This window comes from Pan paniscus, chromosome 20 (genome assembly GCF_029289425.2).
Source record: "Pan paniscus chromosome 20, NHGRI_mPanPan1-v2.0_pri, whole genome shotgun sequence".
Classification (NCBI taxonomy): Eukaryota; Metazoa; Chordata; class Mammalia; order Primates; family Hominidae; genus Pan; species Pan paniscus.
Window position 1 is genome coordinate 19,231,742 of NC_073269.2, and position 8,259 is coordinate 19,240,000.

Consider the following 8,259-nt stretch of genomic DNA (forward strand, 5'->3'; position numbering starts at 1 on the left):
CCTCCTGGGTTCAAGCAATTCTCCTGCCTCAGCCTCCCCGAGTAGCTGGGATTACAGGCACATGCCACCAAGCCCAGATAATTTTTGTATTTTTAGTAGAGATGGGATATTGCCATGTTGGCCAGGCTGGTCTTGAACTCCTGACCTCATGTGATCCACCCACCATGGCCTCCTGAGGTGCTGGGATTTCAGGCATGAGCCGCTGCATCTGGCTTTTTTTTTTTTTTTTTTTTTGAGAAGGGGTCTTCGACACCCAGGCTGGAATGCAGAGGTGCAGTCTCGACTCTCTGCAGCCTCGACCTCTGGGTGTCAGATGATCCTCCCATTTCAACCTCCCAAGTAGCCAGGAGTACAGGTCTGTGCCACTACACCCGCCTAATTTTTGTAATTTTTGTAGAGATGGGATCTCGCTATGTTGCCCAGGCTGGTATCGAACTCCTGGGTCCAAATGATCCACCTGCCTCGCATCCCAAGGTGCTGGGACTACAGGCATGAGTCACCCACCCAGCCTAAGCCCCAATTTTGGAGGCCTGCTTATTCCTGCATCAGGAGGAGCACTGGAGGCCAGGAGTTTGAGACCCCAACCTGGGAAACATATTGAGACCTTATCTCTACAAAAAAAGAAAAAGAAAAAAATTAGCTGGGTGTGGTGGCACACACCTGTGTCCCAGCTACTCAGGAGGCTGAGGTGGGAGGATCACTTGAGCCCAGGAGGTCAAAGCTGCAGTGAGCCATGATCATGACACTGCACTCCAGTTGGGTGACAGAGTGAGACCCCCACCTCTAAAAATAAAAATAGAGCAAATAGGTCTGGGCTGGAGGCAGCCCAAGGGTCCCCTGGTTTCATCACTTTCCGTCCATCTTCCCAAACGCATCACCTTGGCAAGCACACAGCAGGCAGGCCAGACAGATGCGCCCGGTAAAAATACAAGAAGCTAACTGGGCACGGTGGCTCACACCTATAATCCCAGCACTTTGGGAGGCTGAGGTGGGTGGATCATGAGGTCAGGAGTTCGAGACTAGCCTGGCCAACATGGTGAAACCCCATCTTTACTAAAAATACAAAAACACAAAAATTAGCTGGGCGTGGTGGTGTGTGCCTCTAATCCCAGCTACTCGGGAGGCTGACACAGGAGAACTGGTTGAACCCAGGAGGCGGAGGTTGTAGTGAGCCGAGATCGCACCACTGCACTCCCAGCCTGGGCGACAGAGTGAGACCCCATCTCTACAAAAAATAATTCTAAAAATTAGTCGTGTGTGGTGTCGTGCAACTGTAGTCCCAACTACTCAGGGGGCTGAGGTGGGAGGATCACTTGAACCCAGGAGTTTGAGGCTGCAGTGAGCTGTGATCACACCAGTGCACTTCTGCTTGGGCAACAGAGAGAGATCTCATCTCTAAAAAAAGAAAAAAGGAGCCAGGCACGGTGGCTCACAGCTGAAATCCCAGCACTTCGGGTGGCCGAGCTGGGTGGATCACCTGAGGTCAGGAGTTCGAGACCAGCCTGGCTACATGGTGAAACTCCGTCTCTACTAAAAATACAAAAAAGAAATTAGCCAGGTGTGGTGGCACATGCCTGTAGTCCCAGCTACTCAGGAGGCTGAGGCAGGAGAATGGCATGAACCCGGGAGGTGGAGGTTGCAGTGAGCTGAGATCGAGCCACTGCACTCCAGCCTGGGCGACAGAGCAAGACTCTGTCAAGAAAAAGAAAGGGAAAGGAAAGGAAGGGAAAGGAAGGGAAAGGAAGGGGAGGGGAGAGGACAGGAGGGGATGGGAGTGGAGGGGAGGGGAGGGGGAGAGAAAGAAAAGAAGGAAAGAAAGGAAAGGAAAGGAAGAAAAGAGAGAGACAGAAGGAAAGCAAAAGAAAGAGAAAGAATAGTAATTAAAGGGACCAGGTGTCTGAAGGCTGAGTTGCAGGGTGCCCCATTGCTGAAGAACTGCTTCCAGAATGCAGCTGTGTAAGTCTGCCAGTGTGGCCAGTGTGGCTGGGTGCAAGCTCTTCAGGGTCCCAGGCTACACACAAGCGATTTTACTTTATTTCTAAAATGGACTAACTTGGTTTGAAACTTAACCCAACTCACTCACAAAAGGAATGTTCTCTCATGGCCATGAATGCAAAACCACCACGAGTGGCCACAAACAAGTATAAAATAGACAAAATGAGGCTTGGTGCAGTGGCCCATGCCTGTAATCCCAGCACTCGGGGAGGCTGAGGGTGGAGGATCACTTGAGCTCAGGAGTTCAAGCCCAGCCAGGGCAACATAGCAAAACCCCATCTCTACAAAAATTAGCTGGGCATGGTGGCGTGTACCTGTAGTCCCAGCTACTTGAGAGGCTGAGGTGGGAGGATCACCTGAGCCTAAGAGACAGAGGTTGCAGTGAGCTGAGATTGTGCCACCGCACTCCAGCCTGGGTGACAGAGCCGAGACTTTGTCTCAAAAAAAATAATAAATGAAAAATAAAAATAATGAAAGTGCAAAGAGTATCATGACATTCTCCCTATACTTTGTCAAGACTGTAAGGCTGGGACCAGCTCTTTTTGCTAAAAAAAAAAAAAAAAAAAAAAAAAAAAAAAAAATTGGATTGGGAAGCATCGGAGGGGCGTGAAAATCATGCTAGCTAGCACCTCTCTAAGAATTGCTTTTTTTTTTTTTTTTTTTTTTGAGACAGAGTCTCACTCTGTCACCCAGGCTGGAGTGAAATAGTGCAATCTCCTTGCAACCTTCACTTTCTAGATTCAAGCAATTCTCCTGCCTCAGCCTCCTAAGTAGCTGGGATTACAGGCATGTGCCACCACGCCTCGCTAATTTTTGTATTTTTAGTAGAGGGGGTTTCACCATGTTGGAGAAACTGGTCTTGAACCCCTGACCTCAGGTGATCCCCCTGCCTCGGCGTCTCAAAGTGCTGGGATTACGGGTGTGAGCCACCATGCCCAGCCTGAGACTTGCTTTTTTTGAGGGATTAGAGGGATTGATAGTTCAGTAAAGGAAGTCACTTTCTCACTAGTGATTCTGTGGTACTGAACGCAGGGCCTGGTACCCAGGGGGCAAGTGGGCGAGTGGATGTTCCGGGTCACCCAGCCAGCCAGGGGAGGAGCTGATTCTAGATCTTCCCTTATCTCTCTGCTGTTTAAACCCTTTTTGCTCCTTCCAATGGGAAACAGGGAAGGGGGAGGCTGTGGGATTGGAACAGAAAGCGTCCTGGACTCCAGAGGCCCTGAGCAGCCATTCCCCTCCCTGGGCCTCAGTTTTCTCATCTATAAAATGGGTAGCTGCAGACTAGAGAGACAATTTGTAAAGTTCTGCTGTGTTAGTCAGGGTTCTCCAGAGAAACAGAATCCACAGGCATGAGAGAAACACACAAAGAGAGAGACAGAGAGAGACTTATTTGTTTTTTAGAGGCAGTGTCTCTTTTTCTTTTTTTCCTTTTTTTTTTTTTTTGAGACGGAGTTTCGCTGTGTCACCCAGGCTGGAGCGCAATGGCGCGATCTGGGCTCACTGCAACCTCTGCCTCCTGGGTTCAAGCAATTCTCCTGCTTCAGCCTCCCAAGTAGCTGGGATTAAAGGCGCACGCTACCATGCCCAACTAATTTTTGTATTTTTAGTAGAGACAGGGTTTCACCATGTTGGCCAGGCTGGTCTCGAACTCCTGATCTCAGGTGATCTGCCTGCCTTGGCCTCCTAAAGTGGTGGCTCATGCCTGGCCTTCATTTTCTTTCTAATTTTTTTTTAAATTTTAATTAGACAGGATCTCCCTCTGTCACCCATGCTGGAGTGCAGTGGTGCAATCATAGCGCACTGCAACCTCCACCTCCTGGCCTCAAGCAATCAATCCTCCCACCTCATCCTCCCAAAGTGTTGGGATTACAGACATGAGCCACTGCACCTGGTGGATTTCTCTTCTTAGAAAAGCAATACATGCTCATGATAAAATGCAAGGAATTCAAACCCTATCGAAGGGGGAGCATATTGAATGGAGTCTCTCTCTCTCAGCTCCTCCCTTCCCCCTAATATAGCTCTGCTAAGAGCTGCCCGGTGTATCCGCCCTGGCATTTTCTATTTGCACACCAGAGTCGATACGAATATCCTCCTTTTATTCACAAATAGGGATCGTTGCAGGCACACGGTTCCATGATAGCTTTTTCCAGTTAATTATATACTGTGGACACCTTCCCCAAATCAGCACATCCAGACCTGCCTCATTCTGCTTAATGACTGCAGAGTATTGGAAGATGTGCCTTGAGAGGGAGAGAGAAAATAAAAAATGATATGTTTGGAATGTTCCACCTGGTAGTCCCAGATCTGGGTTAATGGAATGGGAGATCACACTCCAGTTCCTCCCCATCTCTTCTGGCTTGTCTTCTGTTTGTTTGTTTTGTTGTTGTTGTTGTTGTTGTTTTTTGAGGTGGAGTTTAGCTCTTGTCGCCCAGGCTGGAGTGCAGTGGCATGATATCGGCTCACTGCAACCTCTGCCTCCTGGATTCCAGCGATTCTCCTGCCTCAGCTGCCCGAGTAGCTGGGCCTATAGGTGCACCACCACACCCAGCTAATTTTTGTATTTTTAGTAGAGATGGGGTTTCACCACATTGGCCAGGTTGGTCTTGAACTCTTGACCTTAGGTAATCTGCCTGCCTCGGCTTCCCAAAGTGCTGACAGGTGTGAGCCACTGCGCCCGACCTCTTCTGGCTTTTCTATGTCTTGGGAACCAACACAGTTGTAGTCTCTGGCCAGCTCGATTTGAGTGGGACAGACAGGCTTGTGTCTGGGTCAGGGTGGAGGTGCCAAGTTCCTGTTCCAGCCATCAGCAGTCTGTGGAGAAAAAAAAAAAAAAGCCAAACCGAACCCCAGAGCCAAGTGCATTTCTTGGGACATAGTTTATTGGGACTGGGACCTGCTGTGAGGCTGTGCAGACCTCATTGTCGAGGGCAGCTGCCCTGAGAGAACAGGCTAGGAAGATGCAGCAGGGCAAATCTATTTCCATCCCGAGTGGTCACGTGCTTCAGCGGGTCAGCCCTGGTTGGTCCAAATCCATCTAATGCTCCATTCCCTCCCCCGTAATTGACTTAGGGATAGCCCACCACCTGTTTTTGTAAATAAAGTTTTATTGGCACACAACTGTGCTCATCTGTTTGCATGTCGTTTGGGGCAGCTTTCACTCAAGGACAGAACCAAATACAGATGGTCCCAACTTAACGATGGTTTAACTGACAATGTTTCAACTTTACAATGGTGTGAAAGTGATACACATTTGGTAGAAACCCTACTTCGGGGACCCAAACATTGTGTTTTTCACGTTCAGTATAGTATTCAAAGAATTATGTGAGATATTCAACACTTTATTTTAAAATAGGCTTTGTGTTTGATGATTTTGCCCAACCGTGGGCTAATGTTAAGTGTTCTGAGCATGTTTAAGGTAAGTTAGGCTAAGCTGTGATGTTCACTAGGTTAGGTATATTCCATGTATTTTCAACTTGTGACTCTTTCCTTTCTCCTTTTTCCTTTCCTTTACCTTTTCCCTTCCTTCCTCTCTCCTCCCCTTCCCTCCCCTTTTCTTTTCTTCATTTTGAAACAGAATTTTGCTCCGTCACCCAAGGCTAGAGTGCAGTAGTTCCATCACAGCTCACTGCAGACTTGAACTCCCAGCTAAAGCGATCCTTCTACCTCAGCCTCCCAAGTAGCTGGGTCTACAGGCATGTGTCACCATACCTGGCTAATTTTTAATTTTTTTGGTAGAGATAGGGTCTCACTATGTTGCCCAGGCTGATAAACTCCAGGGCACAAGTGATCCTCCCACTTCAGCGATGTTTTCAGTTTACAGTGGGTTTATTGGAACATAGTTCCATTGTAAGTCAAGGAAAATCGGTAGTTGCAACAGAGAATGTCTGGCTTGCAAAGCTGAAAATACTTACTATCTGGTCCTTTACAGAAAGATGTTGCTGAGCCCTGGGCTAGTGTATACTAACAGCATGTGCTACCTACACCTCTCTGCCTGGGGGCTTTCTCTTGGCCCACATGTGGGACAGGTCAGAAGTGCCCAGGGCACAGCCCTCAGTGTAGGATGGGTGGTAACTGTCAAATACCGCAGCTTTGTCCGGTTGGTGCGGTGGCTTACGCCTGTAAACCCCCCACTTTGGGAGGCCGAGGTGGGTGGATTACTTGAGGTCAGGAGTTCAAGAGCAGCCTGGCCAACATGGCGAAACCCTGTCTCTACTAAAAATACAAAAATTAGCAGGGCGTGGTGGTGGGCACCTGTAATCCCAGCTACTCAGGAGCCTGAGGCAGGAGAATGGCTTGAACCCAGGAAGCAGAGGTTGCAGTGAGCTGACATCACACCACTGCACTCCAGCCTGGGCAACAGAGTGAGACTCCGTCTCAAACAAAACAAAACAAAACAAAACCTCAGCTCCCTCTCCACTTGGGTGGGATGTCTCCAAGGTGCATGTGTCACACAGTTTTCACAGCAAGCCCCAGTGGGATTGGGACCCAGCGGCTCTCAGCAGTAACTACTTATTTATGCCTTGCATGGGCTGTTCTCATGTTCCTGTCTCATTTTTCTTCTCCCCTATCAGTGATTCCTGGAATCACTCAGTCTTAGTCTGGTAGGGCTAACAAAATATCACAAAACAACACTAAATTTCATGCAGTTCTGGAGACTGGGAAGTCCAAGATCACGGTGTCAGCCAATTCATTTCTTGGTGAGGGCTCACTTCCTTGCTTGTGTACAGCCGCCTTCTCAATGCATCCTCCTGTGGCCTTTCCTCACAGTGCACACAGGGAAAGAGAGTGGGCTCTGTGTTGTCTCTTCTTCTAAGGGCACCAATCCTATTGAACAAGGGCCCCACCCTTATGACCTCGATTAACCTTAATTACCTCTATCTAATTACCTAAAGTCTCCATCTCTAAATACAGCCACACTAGGGGTTAGGACTTTAACATGTGAATTTGGAGGGGCATGCACAGTTCAGTTCCATCCCAGATAAACTGCTTGCACTCAAATTCTTACTCCTGGATCGACTTCTGGGAGGCCTCAAATCAAGACACCACATGACAGATTTCAGGTTAGGGAGAACTGAAGGCAAGTACCAGGAAGGACTTCCTTCCTTCTAGAAGGCCTCTTCTTCCTCTGGAATCTGCTATTTCTGCATGTGATGGCTGGAGTCTTGGAAGCTGTCTTGGGACCATGAGGAGGGAATACCCTTAGGACAAAGCTGAGATGCTGGGGAAGGTGGACTGGACAGACAGAAAGAACCTGGTTGATGGTATCATGAGGCCACTGAATTAACCACTAGAGCTTCCCTAACCCTGAATTTATTGTTCTGTGAAATGGTGACTATTATTATTGTTTATGTTAGCTTGTGTAGGGATTTTCATCTTCCTTTCTGATAGAGGTGAGGCCTGAAGTGGGAGGGTGGATGATTAATCCAATGGAGTAAAGACAGTTGCTCCTTTTTTTTCAAAGAGAAGAGATTCGCTCATACAACTGAAAAATGTACACCTTTCTGGTTAGGGGAGATTACAGCTGGGGTTGCAGCAGACAGAACATTTTTGTTGTTGTTAGCACATAAGAGAATCCTTACCTGCCACAACTAATTAAGAAGAGAAGAGGCTGAGCATGGTGGCTCATTCCTGTAATCCCAGCACTTTCGGAGGCTGAGGCAGGAGGATCACTGGAGCCCAGGAGTTTGAGACTAGCCTGAGCAATATAGCAAGATTCTGTTTCCATCAAAAGATCTTTTTTTAATTAGCTGGGCAATGTGGAGAGCAACTGTAGTCTTAGATACTCAGGAGGCTGGGACCAGAGGATCCCTTGAACCCAAAAGTTCGAGGCTACAGTGAGCTATGACTGATGTCACTGCACCTCCAGCCTGGACAACAGAGCAAGACCCTGTCTCTGAAATTTGTTTTTTTGAGACAGAGTCTCGGCTCACTGCAAATTTTGCCTCCTAGTTTCAAGCGATTCTCAGCCTCCCGAGTAGCTGAGATTGCAGGTATGTGCCACCACACCTGGCTAATTTTTGTATTTTTAGTGGAGACAGAGTTTCAGCAGGTTGCCCAGGCTGGTCTCAAATTATTAGCCTGAAGTGATCCACCTGCTGTGGCCTCCCGCAGTGATGGGATTACAGGTGTAAGCCACCGCGCCCAGCCTGAAAAAAAAATTTTTTTTTTGAAGAGAAGAGATTTGCTCACACAACTGAAAAATGTAAAGCAGCAGTATATCTTCAGGTGTGGCTGGATCCAGATGCTGAGATCATGTCACCAGGA

At 48.1% G+C, this 8,259-nt stretch overlaps 1 long non-coding RNA gene across 1 annotated transcript in view; it reads right to left on the reverse strand.

The window, feature by feature from the left end:
- Positions 1 to 4,070: 4,070 nt before the first annotated feature.
- LOC106634075 (uncharacterized) overlaps positions 4,071 to 8,259 on the reverse strand; it is a 41,270-nt gene continuing 37,081 nt past the window's right edge. The window contains exon 4 of the long non-coding RNA XR_004667852.3: positions 4,071 to 4,806. This is a non-coding gene — a long non-coding RNA (uncharacterized LOC106634075). The remainder of the gene's footprint in view (positions 4,807 to 8,259) is intronic.